This window comes from Mandrillus leucophaeus, unplaced genomic scaffold (assembly GCF_000951045.1).
Source record: "Mandrillus leucophaeus isolate KB7577 unplaced genomic scaffold, Mleu.le_1.0 Scaffold90, whole genome shotgun sequence".
Classification (NCBI taxonomy): domain Eukaryota; kingdom Metazoa; phylum Chordata; class Mammalia; order Primates; family Cercopithecidae; genus Mandrillus; species Mandrillus leucophaeus.
The window spans coordinates 1,834,262-1,860,369 of record NW_012109808.1 but is presented as its reverse complement, the minus strand read 5'-3'; the positions used below and the strand labels follow the sequence as shown (position 1 = coordinate 1,860,369).

The 26,108-nt window shown below is 40.4% G+C and overlaps 1 protein-coding gene and 1 pseudogene across 2 annotated transcripts in view; both read right to left on the bottom strand.

Moving 5' to 3' along the window:
• TSHR (thyroid stimulating hormone receptor) overlaps window positions 1–26,108 on the bottom strand; it is a 192,255-nt gene that overhangs the window by 153,432 nt on the left and 12,715 nt on the right. The window lies entirely within an intron of this gene.
• LOC105531718 lies at window positions 9,508–11,217 on the bottom strand (annotated as a pseudogene).

Genomic DNA, 26,108 nt, shown 5'->3' with positions numbered 1-26,108 from the left:
TGAGAATATCTGGGATTTGGTTTTCTGTTCCTGTGTTGGTTTGCTGAGGATAATGGCCTCCATCTTCATCCATGTCCCTGCAAAGAACATGATCTCATTCTTTTTTATGGCTGCATAGTATTCCACAGTGTATATGTACCACATTTTCCTAATCCGGTCTATCATTGATGGACATTTAGGTTGACTCCATGTCTCTGCTATTCTGAATAGTGCTGAAATAAACATATGCATGCATGTGTATTTATAATAGAATGATTTATATTCCTGTGGGTATGCATCCTGTAATGGGATTGCTGGGTCGAATGGTATTTTTGTCTTTAGGTCTTTGAGGAATCACCACGTTGTCTTTCACAATGGCTGAATTAATTCACACTCCCAACAGGGTAAAAGCATTTCTTTTGACTTTTAATAGTAGCCATTCTCACTGGCATGAGATGGTACCTCATTGTGGTTTTGATTTGCATTTCTCCAATAATCAGTGATGCTGTGCTTTTTTTTCCATATGAATTTTGGCCACATGTATATCTTCATGTCCTTTGCCCAACTTTTAATGGGGTTGTTTATTTTTTCCTTGTAAATTTAAGTTTGTTATAGATGCTGGATATTAGGCCTTTGTCAGATGCATAGTTTGCGAAATTTTTCTCCCATTCTGTAGGTTGCCTGCTTACTCTGTTGATAGTGTTTTTATACTCTCAACAAAGTAAATAGAAGCACTTTAGTTTAATTAGATTCTATTCATCAATTTTTGCTTTTGTTGCAATTGCTTTTGGCATCTTTGTCGTGAAATCTTTGCATGTGCCTATGTCCTAAATGATACTGGCTAGGTTGTCTTCCAAGGTTTTTATAGTTTTAGGTTTTACATTTAAGTCTATAATCCATCTTGAGTTAATTTTTGTATATGGTGTAAGGAGAATGTTCAGTTTCAATCTTCTGCATATGGCTAGCCAGTATCTCACATACATTCCAGTTGGGAAACTGGACATAAACCTCTCCATCATGCAACACAGTAAGATCTACAACAGTAGTATGTGTAAAGTGCAGTGAAAATGCAAAGAAGAAAGAGATTTAAATAGTCACTATCTTTTTTTTTTTTTTTTTTTGAGACAGACTCTCTCTGTCACCAGGCTGGAGTGCAGTGGTGTGATCTTGGCTCACTGCAACTTCTGCCTCCCAAGTTCAAGAGATTCTCCTGACTCAGCCTCCCAAGTAGCTGGGACTACTGTCATATGCCACCATGCCCAGCTAATTTTTGCATTTTTAGTAGAGACGGGGTTTCACCATGTTGGCCAGGATGGTTTTGATCTCTTGACGTCGTGATCCACCCGCCTCGGCCTCCCAAAGTGCTGGGATTACAGGCGTGAGCCACCGTACCCGGCCCATTTTTATATTGATTTAGAATTTATGATTAGCCTCCATATATATTTTTTAAAAATTATCAAAACAGTTCTGGTAGATAAATGGGACTAGTAAATAGTCCCCAATGTATAGGAGAACCAGAGGCTTAGAGCATTTAAGTGACCCAGCAAATGAAATGTACCTTTTATCCTTTTTAAGAAAACCAGAACAAAGTGATCCTATTTTTCTGGTCCCACATTTATTTTCCAAAATTCTCCAGAAATTTCACCTAGTGCCCTCAGATATGTATGACTGAATCACTTTAGCATCAAGAGACATAATCCCTCCAGGCTTGTTGGTGTGAATTCATTTAAAGCAACTTTGCCACTGCTAGGTCAGCAGGTCTTGGTCTGCAGGACACCTTTGCAAGTTTGAAGTCTATGAACAGAACTTACCTAGGGCCTTCTATTATCACCTGTTGTTCTCTGGTAACTTTACAATGTCTTTTGGCAGTCAGCTTAGCCATCACTCTTCCTTTCCTCTTGACTGGGCTTTAAAATGTCTCCTTTATGTTGAATTTTATCTCCAATTCCCAGACTTTTTTCCCCTCTCTTCTCCAATATCTGACAATAAAATCTCATAAGATTGGTTGCGCTAATAATAAAATGAAGCAAAATTCTTGGACATGTCACCATTAATTGCTTTCAAATTTTGCCGTTTCTTTACAAAAATTTGTTTCTTTATTTCCTCTTTCAAAACAAACCTGAGTTATTGAACATCTGGGCTGGAATTTCTGCTGAAGAAAAATATTCAGAGGCTCTTGAAGGGTGTCCAAATTTTCAAGGGTTTTTTTTTAAGTAGTGAAACCACTCGTCTGAAAGAAAGAATTCTTCCCCCCACTTAAGTGTTTTTTGTCATGTGCACTGGTGAACAACTTGCATTTAGGGTATGAGTTATATCTGAGGACAAAGAGTCATGGATTCTTTTGCACTATCTTCAGTAATTTAATTAGAAGAGTTTATAGGTCTTTTAATGTAGAATCATAACATCATATGAGAAAACACTGAAATCTGATGATTTTTAAAAGTCGTATATGGATTTGCACATTATTCTCAAGAGAGAAAAATCAGAACTTATTCAAGCTGTACTTTAATCATTCTCTTCATGAATGTCACTGTTAACTTGCACAAAACATTTAAACATTATCTGTTTCGGCCAGGCGCAGTGACTCTTGCCTGTAATCCCAGCACTTTGGGAGGCCGAGGTGGGTGGATCACCTGAGGTCTGGAGTTTGAGACCAGCCTGGCCAACATGGTGAAACCCCATCTCTACTAAAAATACGAACATTAGCCAGGAGTGGTGGGCACCTGTAATCCCAGCTACTTGGAAGGCTGAGGTAGGAGAATCACTTGAACCCAGGAGGCAGAGGTTGCAGTGAGCCAAGACTGTGCCATTGCACTCCAGCCTGGGCAACAAGAGTGGAACTCCATCTGAAAAAAAAAAAATTATCTGTTTCAGCCTGTCTCTTAAGGAAAGCCACCACCAGTTTTGTGTTTCCAACATCAATCGATTTCAAAAATCAACACAGTAACAATCTCAAGTAACAGGGTTAACTAACAGGTGTAGGTTCAGAGCTTTTTTTATTGGGCATATCTTATTTGCATTCTCTTCCACTCTGGACTCAACTGAGGAACCTTCCACAGGGTATGGAATCTGGCTTTCCAAAGAGCCATCAAAGGGCCAGATGACAGAACTGGAAGTGCAGGGGAGTAACTTTGATTGGTGGGAAAAAGGATATGAGAAGATATGGGGACAGTAAGTCGCTTCTTATGAACTGCCCCAAGGCATGGGTCCATACAGCCTGTCCACAGATACCTTGCTTGGATGTAGAGACCACTTGCCACATTACCTGCTGGGTTTCCAGGTTCCCTGGGAAGCAGTAGCCACTGCATTGCCCCTTAGCCCTCCTACCTTTTCTTTCTCCTTACTCTCACATCAGCAAGTAACCTCTGCCTCACACTGTTTTCCAGGGAACTCTGACTAAAAATACCTACTAACCAGTATATTAAATGTTCATTTCAATCCAGTATAGCTTTTGTGAACCTACTATATGAAAGGCGCTATATTGGATACTATAAGGGAATTAAAGTTGAATAAAATTTAATCCTTGACTTTTGGCACTAATGGTCTAGAAGAGAAGCTAAAACAATTGCATAGGCAGCGTAGCTCTGGAAAACAATTCAGGAGAGTTGGGTTCTAGGTCTGGCTCTATTGGTCGCTGGCTGATATTTAATCTTGAGCAAGACATTTACTCTTTCTGGATCTCAGTTCCCTTACCTGTAAAATACAGTTGTCTTAGGTAACCTCTAACGTGTCTTCCACAACTAAAATCCTGTGATTTTATAAATTTAGTCGAATAGAAGTAAGACTAAAGTGCAATCCACATTCTGTGGGAACCCAGGACTTAAGGATTTGGGAAGCCTTTGGGAAGAATAAGGCATTTGATCTGAGACTTGAAGGATTTGTAAGATTTTGATAGGCAGGGAGCCGATGAGCATGTCAAGCAGAAAGAAAAGCACAAACAAAGAAGTGTAAAAGGAAGATTGCAATGTGCATTCAGGAGAGCTGTGAATAGTCCAGTTTGGTTGAAGCAAGGCGGAAATTAAGTTGTCTAAATTAAAGAGGTTGGTAAATTAGAAATGGAAGATGTCGACTGCCATGTTAAAAATTTGAGCTTTAACGGGTATTCATTGACCCAACATATCTATGGAACACCTACTATCAGAGAGTGAGTGAGGTGCCGAGAACATAGAAATAAAGAAAATATAGTAGCTGCCCTCAAGAATCCTCAAGGGGCTTATCAGCAGTGGGCAGGGAAGTGGTAATCACAAGTGAAGCTAGTGTAAAAAATGCTGTAACAAATGAAACTGAAGTGGAGGGAAGGGAAGTGTGGGGCATTTCAAGGTGCAATTAACATAAAAGAGGCAGAGGAGGAGTCAATGATAACAGAAGTAAGGACAATGGGAAAAAAAGAAGCAGAAGCAGTTTTGTTAACAGAAAGGTGAGTTCATTTTGGATGCTGACTTTGAGGTGCTCCCAGACAACCAGGCAGAAATGTCTAACTGGTAGAAAAATTACTGGCGTGTGGCTAGCTTGAGATGTTGGCGCAAGTGATATGAGTATATTCTGTGAGTGATTCATAGGTCTGGAGAGATGTGTCAAGAAAGAAAACAGACAGAAAAGAAGATCAAGGGGAGTAGTTTGGGGGAATGCCCACATTAAACAGTCAGAAAAAGTAGGAGGTGTAGAGCAAGAAGACAGAGTCAAACTATCAGAGTTGTTCGATAACCAGCACAAAGGATGTCGAGGGATGAAAGAATTTCAAGGAAGATGAGAGCGGTGAATTAAATCAGAGCCTCCTCAAGCTTAGTCGACCAAATGCATCCAAATCAGTTGAGACATGTATTTAAAATACAGAATTTGTGTCTACATGGATCCTCAAGAAACTGTTAACAAGGATTGCCTTAGGAGAGGAAATGTAAGGAAGCTAAGGGGAAGTGACATGGTTTGGATCTGTGTCCCTGCCAAAATCTCAGGTCAAATTGTAATCTTCAGTGTTGGAGGTGGGGCCTGGTGGGAGGTCATTAGATCAGGAGGGGCAGATATCCCCTGTAGTGCTTTTCTCATGATAGTGAGTGAGCTCTCATGAGATCTGGTCGTTTAAAAGTGCGTGGCACTTCCCCACCCCCTTCCTCCACGCCTACTTCCCTTTCACCTTCTGCATAATTGTAAGTTTCCTGAGGCTTCCCCAGAAGCCAAGTAGATGCCAGCATCGTGCTTCCTGTACAGGTTGCATAACTCTGTGCCAAATAAACGTCTTTTCTTTATCAGTTACCCAGTCTTAGGTATTTCTCTATCGCTTGTAAAAACAGACTTATACAGGAAGGGTGGATTTAAGTATTGTTTAAATTTTTACCCAATGCATGATTTACCTAACTGAATAAATACATTTAAATTAAAGTTCAAATGGGAGTTTGGATTTTAATGCTGACAATAAGTCAAAAGAGGCCTCTACCTCAGACCGAAAAGGTGAGAATTTTCAGGAAGGGGGCCAAGGAAATAGTATTTTTAAGTTGTCCTGGCAATTTTAATCTGTTGTCAAATTTGCAGACTCCTAGAGTAGATAATTTCTAATGGAACTTCAAGTTCTTAGAATAAAGGTATTGTGGCTAAGTAGGAAAGGGAAGGGCAATATTTTCATATACAGAGATCATCCAGAAGACTTCAGAGGGCCTTATATCAATGAGATGGCAAGTTTTGGTAGAAGGCTGGAGGCAGCAGAAGTCAGTCTGAAAGGAATGAGGAATAAATAGACGATGAAGAAACAGTGGCAGTGAAGAATATAAGAAAGAAAGGAAGATGCTAGTATCTGAGGCATAGCAACATCGAGCAACAAGGTTAGCATTGACTATGTAAGCTAATTAAGGTACTAGTCTGCCAGCTACCAGAAGGGGGCAATAGAGAGCTTTCAGAGCTGCGTGACCTGATGGAGAAACCCCAGGTGAATCGAGCTGTCAATTAAAAGCATGGGATGCAATAAAAAGATTTTGTTTTTTAATTTTTAAAAAGTGTGGGATGCAGCATAAGACTTGAATCAAGCTTAGAACATAATTAATGCTTAAAACATAATTAATGTAAGAAAATTCAACTAGGGTTGAAGTATAGAAACAAGCAAACAAAGGATTCAGGGAGTCACTGGGAAGTAATCAAATTAGCCATGAGTCATAAGTGCAGACATCAGGCAAGAGCCAGAGTGCTTTAGCAAATTGCCTCATGGGGGACCAATCTTCCAATGGAACTGGCATCTGGGAAGCACCAGGATTGCTTTGGTTGGCTTTTAAAAAGGCTTATAAATGCAGGAATGGTAAACTGCAATATTTCACAGAAGGAGATATAGAATACAATCCTTAGATTCAGGAAACTAAGAGAGATATTACTGTTTCCTTTTTTTCTTTGTTTCTAAGGATACAGGAGGCTTGAGATAATTTACATACAGAGGAGAACAAACCTGAGAAAAAAGAAAGGTGGATAGTGCTTGAATATTGGGAAAAATAGACTGACAATTGAATTTTCTTAAAAGATACTGAACATTCTCAAGTACTTTCTGAAGCAACTGTGTTCAGCAATAATAATTTTGTTTCTGCAATGTGGTGGACTTTGTGCAAGACATCGTGGAATAACTAATCAGAGGGACAAGGTTTACCATTTTCTCAGAGCTTATAATCTTGAAGATGATACAAATTAACTTATAATTAAAATAGTATGATTGATAGAATGAGGCCAGGAGCAGTGGCTCATGCCTGTAATCCCAGCACTTTGGGAGGCCAAGGCAGGTGGATCACCTGAGGTCAAGTGTTTGAGACTAGCCTGGCCAACATGTTGAAACCCCATCTCTACTAAAAATACAAAAAGTAGCCAGGAGTGGTGGTGGACACCTGTAGTCTTAGCTACTTGGAAGGCTGAGGCTGGAAAATCGCTTGAACCCAGGAGGTGGAGGTTGCAGTGAGCCGAGACTGCGCCATTACATTCCAGCCTGGGCAACAAGAGCGAAACTCTGTCTCAAAAAAAAAAAAAAAAAAAAAAAATGAATGATAGAACGAGGAAATATACAGTGAGTTAGCTATGTATAATAGCTAATTTTGAGATTGAGAAAAGTTAGAGAAAACCTCCTGGAGAAACCGATGTCTAATTTTAATGTAAAGTTAATAGTGTAGGATCTATCTCTATCTCTATCTCTCTCTCTATCTATATTTTTTTTTACCACTTCTCTTCAGTACCCAATATAGTCCCCAAGACAATAAATATCTGGACAATGAGTAATCTAGGAACTGAAAGATGAAGACTTCCTGGAAGTCTACATAATTCCCAAACCTTCCCACTATGACCGCTGATAAATGTTAGATAAAACATAACAATTATTTCAAACGAATAGCTGAACTCTCTAGAAATCCAAGAACTCCCCAGATATTATGAAAGAACTGAAAACAGAGTAACAAGCTCTGTGAGTGCTCAAGAAGTAGAAAGATGATCATGGGGAAGGAATCGCCAACCTCAGGACCCTGGGAGTTTGGATTTTAATGCTGACACTAGGTAAGAAGAGATGGCAGCACATGTGACAGGTAGAGTTGGAATTCAGATATTGCTACAGAATTAGGAATGTCAAAGTGCTGTACACTTAGTGAAAATGTGAGTCAGCAAAGATCTTCCCACTGACCAAAGTTTGTATATCCCTTGTGTATACTCTGTTTTGTTGTTGTTGTTGCAGAGGCATATTTATTGACATGCAAAGATGTTTACAATATACAACTGGGGGGAAGCAAGTTACACACATATTTACAGTATGATCTTGTTTTAGCTTCTTAACCATCAGAAAACCTCAAAGAATATCACCCCATATTTTCACACATAGACACTTTCATTTCAGCTCAGATCAGGGATTATAATTCCCACCATGAGTCTTAGAAAACTCAGCCATAGCCTAAACGTTCTGGATATGCTTTCTGGTCCATACCAATGACCAAGAATCACTATCTTGTAGACTGGTATAGCAGCCTCTTCCAGCTTTGCTGTTTTGTATTGTGGAAGCTGTAATTCTGGGTCTAAATTTCTCCAATTATGTTTATTCTGTCCTGTTAGCTGGTACAAATGCAGAAATGCCCAGTCTTTTCTACTAGTAAAAGATAAAGCCCTTTGGCCTTTCATAGGACACACAGGAGAATAAATCATAAATGATTAAAAAATTAAGGCATGATTTTGCAAGGAGGAAAAAAGCAATTACCTTTTAAATTCAGGGTATAAAACAATGTACAGGATGATTTCAGCTCTTTGGGGAAGATAAAGTACAAATGGACAGAAAATGATACAAAGGACATCGAACAAGTTCCCCTTGCTGATGACTCCAAATCTCTATCTTACTCACTGAACAAAGTTTGGGGCACCTACTACTTCTGACACTGCCACATAAAAACCATCTATTCATCTCAGACTTTTCTCCTGACCTCCAGCCAGATGCAGCCAAATGTCTAATGGACACATGCATGTGGAGGAAGTTAAGAATTGTTACACCTGGCATGGACATCGTCCATTGCAAAATTAAACTATTAAAACCAGTCTCTGAGCTTTGAAGGCTGTCACCTCAAAATGTCCTTCAGGAGGACTGTAAAGTAGTATGGTGAGATGGGTTCTGGTGTCAGATAAAACAGCTATGCCACCTGCCTGCTGTGGGAATCCAGGAAAAAGTATTTAGCTTCTCTAATTCTCATTGGAGGGTACCCAGACTGAGTTCTAATAAAAATACAAGTACCTAGCTCACAGGATCACTGTGATAGAGGAAAAAAATAAACTTGCAAAATATGGTGCCAACGCAGTATCTGACATAGAATAGGCACTCACAAAATGTTTCCACCCTTCTCTTTTGTGAGATGACTGACATAAATGAAACAGCCTGACAATTTAAGAGTTATAAATGTAGAAGCAAAATTAAAATTGAACAAATAATACATTTTGTCTGAAATTCTGGGTCATTTCTGTGTTGCGGAATGAGTATCTGATACACCTGGAATAGGAGAAAGACAGTAGTTTCTCTTACATTAAACAGCCTATAGTAACCCCTGCCTCCTTTATGTAGAGAGTGCACATTTGGCCATGAGTGTATATGTGCACACACACACACTGTCACACACACTCACTCTCTCTCTAGGTATTGTTAGTTATTTGTGTGTGTGTGTATGCCTTACTTCTATAACTAGAATACAAATTCAAGGATTTTTTTTTTTTTTTGCCATTTTAAGCTGCAGATGGATCTAAGCAGATACCAATGAACAAGTTAGCTTACTTACAATGAACTGGTTCACTATCTTAAATAAAATGTGAAAAATATGCCAATCTAGACAAGATAAAAATCAACAAACCTTTTCAGCCCAAGATATGATTTCATCTGATATCCCCAAAATAATTTAGCTTAAACTTAGAGCTTCTCACAGGTAACTTTGTGTTAAAGATGCAATGTATAACTTGTACACTGTAATAACCAAACATGATACAAGGCTCTTTGGGAATGTACAGCCTGCTAGAGTTTGGAGATGGTTCAAAGTATTCTATCTCTGGTTCATTTTACATTGTTTCAATAATCCCTTTAACTTCCCTGAAAATGCCCATGAGCGTATTATAACTCAGGTGATCAACAACTACAATTGAGCCCTTTCTGATATGCTCCTTTATGTTAATAAATACGGCCACACCACTAACAAGATTGGTTTTTGCCTCTTTATGGTTAAAGATGAGTTTTGAGGCTGCCAATGCCTTCATATTGATCGTGTCTCTGGCTGCAGTTGGATTTTCAGGCATATTTAAAATTACTTTCAAAACAAGATTTCTGGCTTTGTACTTTCCCGAGGATGGCAAATGAAAAAGCTCTGAAAAGTCACTGGCAACAATGTAGTGATGGACGAAATCCATAGTCAGTTGCCCCAGTATCTTTAATTCGGATTGCTGTCCGGGTGAGTTCAAAGGAAATGACGTGGTGTCTTTACATATGCTTAACATGTAATTCAATTTTGTGTTGTCTTTCATCCCCAGAAGGAGGATTCAGAGTAATTACTCATAAGAAAATTAGTAATTTTCTCATTTCTGTGGAGAGAAAACTGAGCAAGCTTTCAATAAGCGTCATTATACCATTTCATTAATAAACTCTTGGACAAATGGGTGAACGTTATGGATACCCATTGCAATCTGTACTCTTTTATGAACAAGAGGATCAGTAGTTGACTTAAGTAAGCTAACAAGTTTTTCAAATTCCTCAGGGTCCACATAGCATTCCATTTTGCAAGGGCAAGCAAATGGCTTAATCCCATTTACCTCCCTATCCTGATTTGGTGTCTAATCTCATCTATGGTCTGGATGCAAGGGTCAGAACAAAAAGGACACTCAAGGACAGGCTGTGAGCATGAGCAAGTGTTCCTAGAAGGGCAGGCTGCTGCCACAGGCCAAGAATAGGAAATTTCTTCAGCTAAGCCCAGAACAACATATGAAGGAGGGCTTGCCTCAGATGCCTAGGATCTAACCTGAACACTGCTGGAGTTACAGCAGGGCTTTTGGGCCAGATAGTTACCTCAGAACAGTCCTCGGGCTATTTTTTTTTTTTTTTTCATTAATTTCATCCACAGGCTGAGGTCTAACTATCCTGCTCACAGGTTTAGGATTAGGGTCGAAACTAGTATCATCTCCTTCCCAAAACCAGTTCCCAATGACATTCTCTTCCTCCTCTTCCTCAGCCCCAGACCTAGATTTGCAACAGGCCCCAGCCACAGGCTCCAACTCCTCAGCACTGACCTGAGCACCAATTTCAGGTTTATCATTCTTAGCACTGGAATGATTACCAGCCTCTTCTGCATTTCAGAACCAGGAACCGATAGTGGCCTCTTCCTCAGCCCAGACTCAGGCATCAACACCAGCCCCATTTTCACAGGTGGAGCTGGAGGACTCATTCCTAGCCTTGGGACTGAAATCTCCAATGGTTTTGCCCAGAGCCTTAGGCTCTGACAGAGCTCCTTCCTTCATCTCAGCAACAACCTTATTCTTAGACACTGCCTTCATCTCTGCCACTGCATCTGTTGGAGACCCTGGCTTGTCTTTTGCTTTGGCCCAGTTCTTGGCTACAGGCCTAACCACACCAGTAGCCTCCCTCTCTTCTGTAGCTTTAGCTTGTATAGCAGACTCTTTTCAGTTTTGGCCTGGGCTCTTGGCTTATTCTTAGTCCCAGTCATGGTTTGAAGCCCAGTTATATGGCCCTGTCCCATCTTGGCCTTGCTTCTCAATGTGTCCTAGGTTGATGTCTTAATACACTTTCACTGGGTCAGGGAAAAACTTGGTAGCAAGAGTTCAAGTCAACTTTCAGTTCAGCAGTCACTATGTTCTCTTTCCAAACATGCAGCCTCTGTCAATGATACAGAGGGCAGAGGGACGTTTGGGCTAGGGAAGAGTGATTGTTCCCTAGTGCAGACCTGCTGAAGCTGATGGTCTTCCGACAATCCAAAGCCACCACAGCCCCCAGCGGAGATGGACCTTGGATCCAAATGAATAGTTTTTGTTCTCTTTCTTAGTTAACTTCCTAGTGAACAGCTACCTACAGATCTCTACAGGAACCTAGAAAGGAACAGCCCTCATCACCACCTATGTCAGTCTGCTCATATAGCAGGGGTCATCAGGAGATGCTATCCTTCCCACAAAAGAAGAGTCCTCTAGCTAGAGAAGAGTCACAGTGTTCACAGGCCCAGGGCCCAGGTCATCAGCCTCCCCATCCTCTCCTTTGCTCTCCTCTGGCTGCTCCTCACTTGGATTCCCACTGCTTTCCCCACAATCTGAATGGCAAAGAGGCATCCTGCCCCCCACGCCACTGCATCAAACTCAATATTCTATTTTTTAAAAAGCCTTCTTGAGAATCTGGAACCATGCACCTGCCCATAAACTTGCGTGTTTTGGTTGGCATTTAAACTACTGGATGGCTGAGACACCTCCCAAGCTGAGATCGTATCATAAAATATATCCCTGAGCAGTGAAATACATGATGTTGCTGTTGGAAACAAATGTGGAACTCCCTGTAAGCCATTTTCTCAATAATAAATGAGTTTATAATCCTAAATTATAAAATAAAACGTAACAATTCACCATGAAAGAGCCATTAAGATCTCACAATTATCATACTGACACCCCCAAGAATTACAGGGAATAGAATGATTTCAAAGTGACTGTAAAGTAAATTTGTTTAAAATAATTCAAGATGTAAAAGATATGATCAAAACCACAAAAAGGAACAGATATATGAAACAGAACAGACAACTGAAATATAACAGAAATGGATTAGACAGAAGAGTAGTTAACTGAAGAATAGTGGCCTGGAAATGTATGTAAAGCTAAGAAATTAGATAAAATGTAGCACAGAGAGATATCATATTAGAAAACACAAAAGAGAAGTTAAAAGGCAAGAATGAAAGATGGATGATCCAACTTACATGTAATAGGACTCACATGAGAAAAGAATAGAGAAAATAAGGACAGACAATATTATAGAGATAATGGCTAAGAACTTCTCATTCAAAATAGAACAATGAATTCAAAGCAGGGTAAATAAAAATTCATCAACATCTACACACATTACAGTAAAACTGTTAAACTTTAAGACAAAGAGACTTTAAAAGCAAGTAAAAGTCAAAGACGAAAGCATCAAGAGAAAGATAACTGAGCTGGTGGCAGATTTCTTAACAGCAAGAGAGGGTACAAAACAATAGAATTCTATCTTAATCCCTGAGTGGGGATAGAAGGAAAAAGTGGATAGTGGCAGAGCTTTAACCGTTTCTGTGACATTTTATTTATTTAAAAAATAAAAGAGAAAGCTAAGTTAAAGCCAATTGTTAACTTCTGGTTAATTCTGATGGTAGCACATAGTTATCTGTATTGCTAATTTTGTGCTTTCATATGCATTAAGGATGGGAAAGGGTTAATTATAGAAATAAAAAGAGTGGAAATAAAGAACGTCCCCATAAAAAGGAATAGCTTGTGGAAGCAATAAGAGCAGCAGAGTGAATGGCACATTCTAGGATGTAAAAATAGTTCGAAGTGGCTGAAATAAAATTCTAGAATATAAAAATGGTTCAAAGTGACTGAAATAATAGAAGTGACTGACGTGGAGGGAAACTAGTAAAGGATCTGCCTGAAAAGAGAAGCAAGCAGGGCCAGATCACAGGGCCTTCATAAACCATGTGAAGAGTCTGAAATTTTCTGAAGAGTAATGGAAGCCAATAACGTATTTTACTCAAGAGACCGAGACCCCATCTGCAGTACAGGCTGATCACCCTGACTGCTGTGTTTAGCAAGAACAAAAGAAACTCCATTTCCATTCAGGTGGGAAAAAAAATGTTAGTGGTGAGAACTCAGATGAAAACAAATGAAATGGAGACAGATTCAAGATATATTTAGACTAGTAATAATTAACAATGGATTTGATATTAGGGATGAGTGAGAAGAAAGTATCAAGAATAAACCTATGTGTCTGTTTGTCTTTAAATACTGATTTTATGTTTTTAGTTTTTCTCTTATTTTTAAATAGCGCATATTTTTGGAATATGGTATGCTGTTGTGATACATGTATACATTGTGTAATGATCAAATCAGAGTAATTTGCAAACCCATCACCTCAAATATTTATCATTTCTTTGTGATGAGAACATTCAACATCATCTCTTCTAGCTATTTGGAAATATACAATACATTGTTGTTAACATAGCCACCCTACTGTGCAATAGAACATCAGAATTTATTCCTCCTACCTAACTGACTTTATACCTGTTGACCAACCTCTCCTCATTTCTTCCTCCTCCTACCCTCTGCACAGCCTTTGGTAACCACTATTCTACTCTCTGCTTCTATGAGATCAATGTCGTTAGACTCCACATATGCCTGTTGCTTCTGTGAGATCAATGTTGTTAGACTCCTCATATGCATGAGATCATGCAGCATTTGTCTTTCTGTGTCTGGCCAATTTCACTTAACATGATGTCCTCCAGGTTCATCCACGTTGTTGCAGATGACTGTGCTGTTTTGAGTATCTGGGTAACTGATGGATCCATTCACTGAGATGGGTATACAGATAGTTTTGGCCAAGAAGATAATAGTGTCACCTTTGGAAATGTTAAATGTAAGGAGTCTGTATGATATTTAAGTGGGCAAATGGATGATACAAGTTTAGTGCTCAGAAAAGAGACCTGGCTTAGAGATCTGAAGTTAAAATTCATTAGAGTCTCATTAGATGTGTGAATGGGAGTAGGTGAGGCTGGAGAAGTGTGGCATAAGATAAGAACCTCAAAACCATCCAGCATCATTTAAATGACAGGTAGAGGAAGAAAGAGAAGCTGGTACAGAAAGGCAGATGTGCAAACAGAGAAGACGAAAAAGAAAATGGGTATAGCAGCCACAGAGATGCACCACTCAGATCTCCCTCCAGGAAACAGCTTTCTGTGTAACTGTCAGGAGGCAGTTAGTTGCAAGCCTCCATCTGCAGCACCTGCAGGAACTGTCACAGCGTTTTAACCAAGGCTCTACTATTCCTGGGAAGCCCACAGCCCAGGGCTGGGGCAAGGTAGTGGTGCTACAGCCTGGCCTCTATGCCCAATGTGGGTTCCTCTAACAGGCAGTCTTTGCTCTGGAGCTCCCCATTGGTTTGGCCAAGACTTTTTCAGATCTGTGGCACTGTCTGGGGCTCTCCCCCTTTATCTTTCACAGATGTTATCTTTCAATGAACCACTTGCACTCTTAATTCTGTCTCAGCATCTGCTTCCCAGAATAACTGAACTGATACAGTTGGTACTGGAATTGGTCTGAGAAAGCAGGAGGTAAAATGGGAGCAGATCACTTCCTGAAAGCTGGTAACGAGGATCCCATTCTGGGTGGCACAGGGGGCACAGATAGTCTGTGGCACAAGGTGGCAGTCCAATTACTAAATCTTTAATCAATGATGACTTGGAAGAAAGTTCTGTGAGAGAACTTTCCTGGCCTGTGCAATGTTCATGCTTTAGAAAAGTGCATGTGTCTGTGTGTGTGTGTTTGTGTGTGTGTGTGTGTTGGAGGGATGTTGAGGAGGAGGCAAGGAAGATGAAGGAAAACAATGAATACAAGGATGAAGGAATTAGCTGGATTTTTGTTAAGTCTGAAGCTACCACAGACAGTTAATGCTGAGATAAAGTTGCCAGCAACTGACAAACAATTGAACACTGTATGAGAAGGCCTATGTCTGGTCCAGGGGAATATTAGACAGAGCTGAAGACTAAACTCGGAACTTACAGTTCAGAGTTATACTTTTGTTTATATCTAAGAAAATGGACAAATAAGTCGTGATTTATTCATTGAATCAAATATTGTAGAAAGATTGCTTCGCCCATGTATCAGTTAACATGGAAATCTGGCAACTTGGAATAGGGCCTGAGCAGGACTTTGCAGCACCAGGCTGTGGTACAACCAGCCCTGCCTCTTGGGCCATATGATCTAATAGACTCTATTGTGTTGGAAGAGTGAAAAGTGAAAAAAGAGGTAGTGTGGTGTGGAGTTTATGGCAAGCCTTCATAGAAGAATCAAAATACAGTACTTTGGCGTTCTAGAGTGAGGCCACACCATCTGCAGTGCAGAAAAACACCTCTTGGGGTGCTACTGAGCCCTGTTTGAGACTGAATATTTGACAATGGAAACCAGTAACTATGCATTCTAAACTGCCGCTTGTGAGCTGAGCTCTGTGGAACACATTAAGTGAGAATGTCATGCAGACTCAGCAGCAATTTGTCTAGTGGAAAGTGGTACACCAGGGATCAAACCTGAGCAGTACAACAGGGATCACATGGCCACTTTATGACACATTGAGCCATTTCTTCCTGGAAGGGCCTGTGAATTATTGTCGTGGTAGTAAACATTTATTCTAGATAACTGTTTGCCTTTCTTACCTACAAAGTCCCAGGCAGCACTACTAGCTGGAGGATTTGAAAGTGAGCCACAGACATAGCATTCCATATAACCCAGCATCCGACCATGAGAGACACACTTCACAGAGGAGGAGACGAGTGAGCCTGTGACCATGGGATCCTCTGGTTTTATCACATACCACAGAATCCAGAGGCAGGTAGCTCTACAGAGCAATGCAATAGCCTACCAAAGGCACAACTGGAATGCCAATTTGTAGGCAATTGCCTACATCTTGGCATCTGCCATGGTGCGGTATCATCATGCAGGCTAGACACTGAATCACAAACCTCTATATGGATGTTATCCCAATTAGGAAGAATATATGGGTCTAGGAACCATTGGGCAGAAGCAGGAGAGAGTCCACTTATCACATTCAATGATTCACTGAAAGAGTCTGTGTTTCCTCTTCCTATAATACTAGGCTCTGTGGAGAACTCAGGCTATGACTGCCACTTGGGCATTCAGGAATTCTTGTATACAGAGACCAGCAGGCTGAACGAGGAGTCAATATCTTCTTAGGAGTAACTGACCCTGGTCAGGAGGAAGAAGTAGGGCTGCTGTTACACAATGAGGACAGGGAGAAATATATTTGGAACTCAGATGATCCAGTTGGACATACTTGCTCAATTGTGACTATAGACAAACAAGTGCGATAATCCCAGCCTAAGAAAAGTGTGGTTACTATGGGTTCAGGCCCTCAGAAATGGAAGCTTTGATCTTATCAGCAGATAAGTCATCAAGACCAGCAGAGGTGAAAGCTGAGGGGGAATTTAAAATGAACAGTGGAAGAGGGATGATAAGTACCAATTGTGATCCCAGACAGACCAACTGCAGCAATAGGGGTCAGACTGCTCCCTAAGTTACCTCTTTCAAGTTTCTCCTCAGGAAGACAGGCCCACTGGAATCCTGGATAATCTGTTCCCCAAATGTACGTGGAGAAGCAGATCTATATTGCACAAGGGGTGGGCTGTGGCTGTTGTGGAAGTGAAGGCTCCGTTTAAGAATGCACTTGCTGTTAAGCTGCAAGGAGTGCAGCTGGCACACCTAACCAGCTCCGTATCCTCCCCATTATGCAACAGCAGCCCTGCCTCCTATGCTGCTGAGAAGACCTGAACTAAGGCACCAGGCAATCAAGGAGTGTGATGTGGAGAAAACCAAGGGAAGCAGTCAGCAGTGACAAAAGCCACTGAGCATTCAACTTAGGAAAGGATCTAAAATGTTCTTTGGATTTTGCAACAAAGGTTGTTAACATGACTTTGGCAAGACCTTTTTCAGTTGAGTAATGGGGGCAAAAGCCAGATTGCACCAAGCTAAATGGTGAATGGGGAGTAAAAAAATCAGAAGAGTTTGAACATTTAGCTGTGAAGGGAAGGATAAAGGCAGGGAAGGAGTGGTAGGTGGACGCAAATGTGAGAACTATGGAGTGAAATTTTTTTAGAGGAAAGATATTTGAGTGTGTTTAGATAGCTGTGAAAAGCATCTGAGAGAGTAGTAGAGGGAGAAAAAAGTCAAAATAGGGTGAGGAAACCAAAAGAACATGGATGTAGGTGGAGGCACTCATCTTGTATTGCTATAAAAGTGGAGAAGAAAAGGATGGGTGTAGATGCTTTTAAATGAAATACTTCATTTGTGTTGCTTTGTTTTAATAGTCAAGTTCTTTCAGAATCCCTATATCATAAATTTGTTTTCTTCAAAATATGTGACAAACAATAACCTCCCATAGTCTTACTCTGCTGAATGGGGAAGATTGTCTCTGAATAAGGAGGAGCTCCATAAACATTTGAACAATGATGTCCTTGGTCTTCCTAACAGTTCTCTGAAATAGGACAGGACCATCTTATGGTTTTCCTTTGATAGATACAAAAGCTAAGACACAGAATGATTAAGTGCCTTGCTAAGATGCTTAGGACTTGTGGAAGGTCTCCTGACTTCCACTGTCCATTTCTATTTACCACTCTTACTGCGTAAGTAGTCCTTTCACATAGTCATGCAGTAATTTCCCTGAATTCAGTGGAAAACTGTCCTCTGCTCTTCACCACGACTTTTAGCTGACATAGCTTTATACCAGATAATTTTCCTCTCTATTTTGCTGCTGTTGATAGTGAAGATATTGGATACAATACAAAAAGAAAGCACAATCCGTCCAAGCCACTCTATTTTTTTGGTCATGAAATACATACTTTCTGTAAAGTGCCAACTTTCTTGTGAGTAAAAGGAATCCTTCATAAGTACATTAGACCTTCTATAATCACACAGAACTGAATCAGACAGAGCCTTAAAAGATTCTTTCATGCTTCGTAAAGCACATTTCAGAGCTTCTGGCTTTGTTGTTTTAGATTCCAGGGATTGAGGGTGGTTGTGAAATGGCAATGTGGTTATGCTACATAAGGCCAACCAAGCATTAAATACGGGCATCTAGAGGGTTTGGCAATACTAACAGGCTTTTCGGCCAAACCCTGACACGGAACAGATAAATCCTTACAGATTTATGGGCTCTATTGGCACAGAGACCCTCTAGTTAGAATTTCAGTCCCTTTACCCTACTGGGAATGAATATACCTGGAAGAAGATAAGAACTCTTGGAAGTCTTTAAAATGTCCCCTTTGAAAAGTAGACAAGTGTTGCTCTTCCTAATAAAACTGCACAACCCTGATGCCAAACAGCTGCTGGATGGTCCCTGCATGGAAGCTTGCCCTCCACAAATTGATATAATGCTCACACCGAGGGTTAAATCAGGTCGCATCTGACAGGCTCTCAGACATACTACCGGAGTAGTAATAGTAGCTAGCCTGTGATCAAGGTGTATTCTGTTACATCATGCTACCAGCATTAGCTCATGAGTTCCGTATAATCACTCAATGTGGGGAGAGCAGATTTTACAGATCTTACTAGTTTGTTTATTCTGTGAATTGTGTAAATAGAATGTCCCACACAGGGCGATTATAGGAGATAAGAATTAGACCACACCTCTTCTGCCTCCACATCTAAAGCAGGTTGGGGAAAAATAACTGAGAAGTAAGCTCTGGTAACCATAAGGTGAAGAATAATTTATGTCTCTCATTTAAACATTTTCCAATTCACAGCAAATTTTCTTCCTTGGCATGTTGGTTACATTTGTTAATGGAGATTAAAAAATAAGGTATAGAAGCCAATATTATTATAAGAAACATCGATAGAAATAGGATATTGTTAGAATTGTTCTTTAGCTTCCTTATAACAGAGAAAAGCCCTTTGAATGAATATTGACTCATAAAAGAGTTATGAATTATGGCTTCACGCATTGCTATTAAGTCACCACTTTCTAGAAATGTTGCCTAAGATTGCCATGAGATCCAGAAGGGATAAATGCATAGTGTTCCTCTGCCAACTGGCTAGAAACAGCCTCCTTCACAAGATGGGAACTCTTAAAACCTTTCAACATGGGAAAGTAGTTTTGTAGCTCTAAGCCTCTGAGAATAAGTACACAGATTTTTTGATGTTCAGATTTTTGTATCTAAGGTATAAGATATTGGAGCATGGAATGGGGCTGCTGTCTACATTGGTGTGTTAGAAATGAACCTGTCCAAAAATTGCTGCAAGCTTTAGCCAGGCCTGTTTACATCTGTTTTCCCTTTGGGTCACTTGTCTGATTGCCCATACTCTTTGTCACCCTACAATGTGGATGAAACTTGAAAACATTACGCTAAGTGAAAGAAGTCAGATACAAAGGTCACATATGGTAGGATTCTGTTTACATAAACTATCCAGAATAGGTAAACCCATAGGGATGGAGAGCAGATTCCTGGTTTCCAGGGGCTAGGAGGAGTGGGGAATGGGGAATGACTGCTTAATCAGCTCCCCTTTGAGATGATGAAAATATCTTGGAACTAGATACAGGTGATGACTGCACACCATTGTGAATGTGCTAAATACCACTGAATGGCAGGTATACTTGAAAATGGTTAATTTTATGTTGTGTGAATTTCACATCAACTGAGAGAGGAGGAGGGGAGGGAGAGGGAGAGAGAGAGAAAATAGACCAGATTTAGGAAGATAGCTATGGAATAGTAGAAGGAGCTTTGCATTTAGAGTTAGGAGACATGAATTTGAATTCTGACTCTTTCACTTACTGGCTGTAACATAAAAGTCAAAAAAGATGACATTTCTAGGTCTCAGTTTCTGCATCTAAATGAGAGTCAAACACCTCCCAAGGAAGACCACTGTGAGCACTGAGATATTATATGTGAAGACATAGTATGGGTCTAGGCACAAAGTTGATACAAACACATAACTAAGCAAAAAAACCCCACAGAATAATGATAGGTTTTTTTAAGGTAGTACAAAAATAAAAAACGAAAACCCATGTAATTTATGTTATAGCTAAAACTGTTAAAATGTAATAAAAATAACTTGGGTTAATAACTCATGATAGATAAAAATCATGGCAATTTTCATAAATCCAAACACTGAAGAACTAGGTGTTTTGTAATCACAGTTTATACTTCATTTATCTGGCTTCAAGGTATGAATTTAAATCTAAAAATTTGTGTTAGGGAAATTTCTTCCCTCTAGTACTATGTATAGTAACCACGTCAAGTTACTATATTTCATCATCTCAAGAGGCACATATTTTAAAACTTTAATGTCTCAGGAACCAGGAATCCATTGATTAAAAGTGTCGCTGGATCCCCCTAAGGAAGTGTAGTGGAAGAGTATACCACTACAAGCATTATTGGTTAATGTTCCCAATCGTTCCTAAAGGGGACCTGTGGCCATTTGCCAAAGTAACTGTCAACTGGTAAACAGAAATCTAAGACTTCTTAAAGATTATTGGATACAAGGTTTGAGCTTATATTGATAGGACTATATCCCAGGATAAATTGCAGATATTAGTGTCAATTTGAAAGACTTAAAGGATGCAGAATGGTGGCTGCTTTATATCTTCATTCAATTCACCTATCTGCCCCCTGTAAGAAATAAAACCAACAAAAACCCTAAACAAATAGATTGAGGTGAATGACAATGGACTTTAACAAATTTAACCAATAGGTAGGTTCTATCATAGCTGCTGTGCCAGATATGTCTTCACTGGAACACATCAGCACACTTTCTAGCACTTTACATGTAATTATCGATCTGGTGAATGTGTTCTCTTCTTGATGCCTATCAATAGAGAGAATCAAAAGTAGTAAACCTTTATCTAGGAACAATAGCAATACCGATTCACTGCTTTGCCCCAGGGGCTCCATTTCATAAGTTTGCGGGGACGGATAGTGTGGACATCACACACATTGTACTGGTCTGCTACCTGATGATATGCTAATTAGAGCTGGCGGGCAGAAAGTAGAAAGAAGCCTAGATATTCTAGTAAGAAATCTGAAGGTCAGAGGGTAGCAGATAAATCCCACAAAGATTCAGGGACTTCTTCCATTAGCAACATGCTTAGTCTGGGGCATTCTAAAAAATCCCTTCTGGCCAGGTGCGGTGGCTCACGCCTGTAATCCCAGCACTTTGGGAGGCCAAGGCAGGTGGGTCATTTAAAGTCAGGAGTTCAAGACCAGCCTGCCACCTGTCTCTACTAAAAATACAAAAATTAGCCAGGCGGTAGTGGTACGCACCTGTAATCCCAGCTACTTGGGAGGCTGAGGTAGGATAATTGCTTGACTATTTGGGAGGCAGAGGTTGCCATGAGTCAAGCTAATGCCAGCCAAAAAAATGAACTACTGCTGCACTGCAGTCTGGGTGACAGAGTGAGACCCTGTCTCAAAAAAAAAAAAAAAAAAAATCCTTTCTAAGGAATAGGACACATACGTCATACGTGTATCTTGCCCTTTCTATCTTTTACAAAGTACAGCACTTGCTCGGCATCTTGGCTTTTGGCAGCAGTGTAACCCATTTTCCCATTTATCAGATAACTCAGAAGGCTGCCGGTTTCAGGTAGGACCTACAAGAGTCTATAACAGACTCAGGCTGAAATACCAGCTTCCCTGCCATGCGGGCCACACAGCCCAGCCCAGCAGGTCTTAAAACACTACAGATGTCCATCCTGGACAAGGATGTTCTGTAGATTCGCCAGCAGGTCCCAAGAAGAGAATCAAAGCTCAGGCTCTTAAGCTTTTGGAGCAAGGATCTCCCTTCTGAAGGACAGAAATACCCTTTATGTGAAAAATATTTCCTTGCATGCTAGTCTGTCTTAGTAGAGACTGAGATCTCTTCAATGAGACACCAAGTGACTCTAACTACAGCTGCCCATTGTAAATTGGGTATCGTCAGTTCTACTGAGTCATAAAACAAGGTGAGCACAGCAGCAATTAATTTTATTATAAAAATTTTACATTCTGGATCAATAATGTCTAGAAAGGGAAGGTAAATTCATGAATAGGTGGTTTAGACTCCCACTTCACTTATCTCTGCTGCAGTCTCACTGAAACTGGCTTCATGGAGAGCTCCATATGACCACTTGATGAAGTTCATAGGTTGGTGCCTGCTTTACAGATTGGCACAAACTAATGCCAACCAAAAAAATGAACTACTGCTGCATTATGGCCCCACTCAAGGGTGGCCCTAAAGGATAGTGGTGAAAGGAAATCTTCACAGTCAGTCGATCTGTGAGCATTACAGCAATCATTCTCTTTGTATGAAGGGAGAAAGAACTGTGGCAAGGTTACTAGCTACAAAGAAGTAGCAAGTAACTTACCTGGTTGACCACTGGCCTAGAAAGACTACTACTGGAAAATAGAGAACGAGAAAGTCTAGGAAACAAACATGGATGTATCTATGGGAGTGGGAACAAATTCTGTGTACCTTTGTGTCTCATGTTACTGCTCATCAGAGAGTATGCACTGATTACTCTCGTTTACAGTGAATCTCAACACCCAAGTAGACTAGATGACTCATTTTATAAATGCCATCTAGTTTTGGGGAAATGAACATGAATGAAGTGGCCATGGTGACAGGAATGGAAGCCAAGCATGGACCCAATGGCTTGGGCTCCTTTTCATCAAGTCTAATCAAAATACTTCTCCTGTAAATGACAAAGCTTTCAGCAGTATAGTCCAATGCTGCACCTTTGATAAGGCACATTAAAAGAGAACAGCCAGACATTTGGTGGCAGTGTGATTATACTGGACCCTTTCCACCCTGTAAGAAATAGTAATTCATTTAAAACATCATGGTTACTTTTGATTTGGCCTTCTCTGACTTCAATGCCTCCATCAGCACCACCATTCAAGGGTTTATAAAATGCCTGATCTACCAGTATGAAAACGTGTACAGCATTGCCTCAACCAAGGGATGCATTTCATGGCAGAGAAGGTGCAACAAAGGGCATATGAACACTATATCCATTAGTCTCACTATGTACCCTGTCATGAAGAACCAGACTGCCTATGAGAATGGTGGAATGAATTAAAGACTTAGCTAAGGTGCCATCTTGGGGACAAAGCCCTGCAGGATTGGGGATCTGACCTAAGAAAGGGTATGAGCTGAATCAATAGCCAACATATGCTATTGTGTTCTATGTAGCTAGGATACATGTGTCTGAAGACCCAGGGGCAATGGTAGAATTGGTTCATCTCACCATCGCCCCAGTAACCTGACATTCCAATTTTGATCTTCCTGTGTCTATTCCTGCCCAATTAAAGGTACTAGTTCCTAAGTAGAAAGATTACTTCTTCCAAGTAAAAAATACAGGGAGCTTAATACTATAATGACCACCTGGTCGTTTGGGATCCTCATGCTAGCGGACAAATAGGTAAATAAAGGAGTTTCTCTTTTGAGGAATATTAAGACCTCTTTACCATGGGAAGCTAGAGCAGTTGCTACACATTAGGAAGAGGGAGGAGTGTGTCTAGAATGCAGGGAATTCACTGGGGCATCTCTTGGTTCTTTTGAGCCCACGGACAATGGTGAAGGAGAAAATACAGCAGCTATATAAGACAAGAACAAGGCAACTAAGCTTTCAGAACCCTTGGAGCTGAAGTCTGGGTCTTTCCATCAGGCAATCAACTCAACCAGTCAGAGTGCTGGGCAAGGGTGAGACAAATCTAGGATTGGAGTCAAAGAGAGACGAGGACTATCAATGGCATCCTTAAGATCAGCTGCAGCAGGGCAGACTAGTTTATTTCACAAACCCTCTGGCATTATGTCTTTGCAAAGACTGCATCTTGAAGGAATCTCTATGGAAGATGGGGCTTGTATCCCCCTTTCTTGTAAAAAAAAAAATAAGTAAGGACATCTCATTCTTACAAAATCAGAGGCCCTGTACTTTATTATGGGAGCCAGACATAATGAAAAGCTTGGGCAGATCTGAGTTGTGCAAAGGCTAACCGACCCTGGATACCTGTTATACATCATTTTAGATTCTCTCAGCATGCCTCTTATACTAGCCCTGCTGCAGCTACCAGTTGTGTACTGACTAGCTTCAGACAGGTACAACTCAACAGTACTGCATCTCAGCCCTGCACCACACACCTCTCATCTCCCACCTGGGGACTTTTTTTGTTAATATCAGGAAATTCTGTCATCACCCAGGCACAAGAAACCTGGAAGGTCAGTAGAATTAACTCCCTGACTCATGGAAGCCAGGAACTGATGGATAGATGTTTTATCTTTCCTCCTTCCCAAAGCAAGGGTCCTGAGATGCAAGTCATCTGAATTCTCAGGTGGTCTCAGGGGTTTCAGCAACCATTTGTTTCTAGCAGCAGCAAACTCTCCCTCTCTCCCCGCTTCACTTCCCCATCCTACCTTCCGTTCCTGGAATCATACTCCCCAACAAGAATTCTCACACGGGCTCTGCTTTCTGGAGAATTCAGGCTAAGGTATCACTGATTCCTCTTTTTTACTCAAAGTCCACATAGTCTGTTAGAAAATCCTGTTGGATTTACCTCCAAAATAAGCCCAGGAAATTTCTTACCATATTCCCTGCAACTAAACTGGTTCAAGCCAGTATCATCTCTCACCCGATTAAGAAACATAGTAGCCAGGGTGATCCTACTAAAATGTAAGTCAGGTCAAGGCCAGGTGGGGTGGCTTACACTTGTAATCCCAGCATTTTGGGAGGCTGAGGCGGCCAGATCCCCTGAGGTAAGGAGTTCGAGACCAGCCTGACCAACATGGTGAAGACCCATCTATACTAAAAATAGAAAAATTATCCAGGTATGGTGGCACATGCCTGTAATCCCATCTTCTAGAGAGGCTGAGGCAGGAGAATTGCTTGAACCTGGAGGTGCAGGTTGCAGAGAGTCCAGATCACACCACTGCACTCCAGCCTGGGCAACAGAGCGAGACTCCGTCTCAAAAAAAAAAAAAAAAAAAAGTAACTCAGGTCTTGCTTTTGTGTGTGTGTGGCTCAAAATCCTTAATAGCTTCTTATCTTACTCCAGATAAGAAGTGATCAATAAATATTTATTTAAAATATGAAAAAGGAAAGAAGGGAGAATATTTTACAATAAAATGCCACCTGTCTACAGGTAGTATTTCTGGTCATCTCAAATCTGTGGACCATGTCCACAAACCCAGAAATAACTGCAAAGGGTGTTGAGACAGAAATACTGCCATCGTAAAACATCGTAAAAAAAGAGAATCTAGGGATGGGCATAAATGAGATACTTTCCATGAAAAAACTAAAGACTTTCTCATGGAAGAGTATCTCATTTATGCCCATCCTTAGATCCTCTTTATTCTCATGCACAAAGCCCTTCCCTAAAAGTAGCCTTCTAGTTTCTTGGCTTAAAAAAAGATTGAAATAACAAAATATAAAGTGACAGTACCTGGCAATAAGAGGAGACAATTTCAGTCTCCTCTCTGGAGTTGCATAATTATGAGAACACACAGGCATGGGTAAGATTAAGTTAATACCTACAAAATATAAGCCAAAAGCTTCATGTATCATATAAATACAGAGATCGTGTTTTCTGAAAGAAAAATCTGGACATAAGGAAGCTCTTTCCAGGTGCATGAGTAATGTAGGAAGTTTAGATTAAAATGATGATGAAATATTTGAATTTCTGGAACATTCTCATGGAAGTCTTTTCAATGGGGCTGTGCCATAAAAATCCAGGGTACATATACCTGTCACCTCATATAAGAGAACAATACTTATGTCTTAAAAATCACAAGTGCTAGTTCTGTAATTAAAAAATTGTTTTGAAAATTTCTGGAATACCCTAAATGTTCTTAAAGGTTCATACAGAAATGAAGTCAAGTAAGTAGGGTCTGACATCTAAATGGAA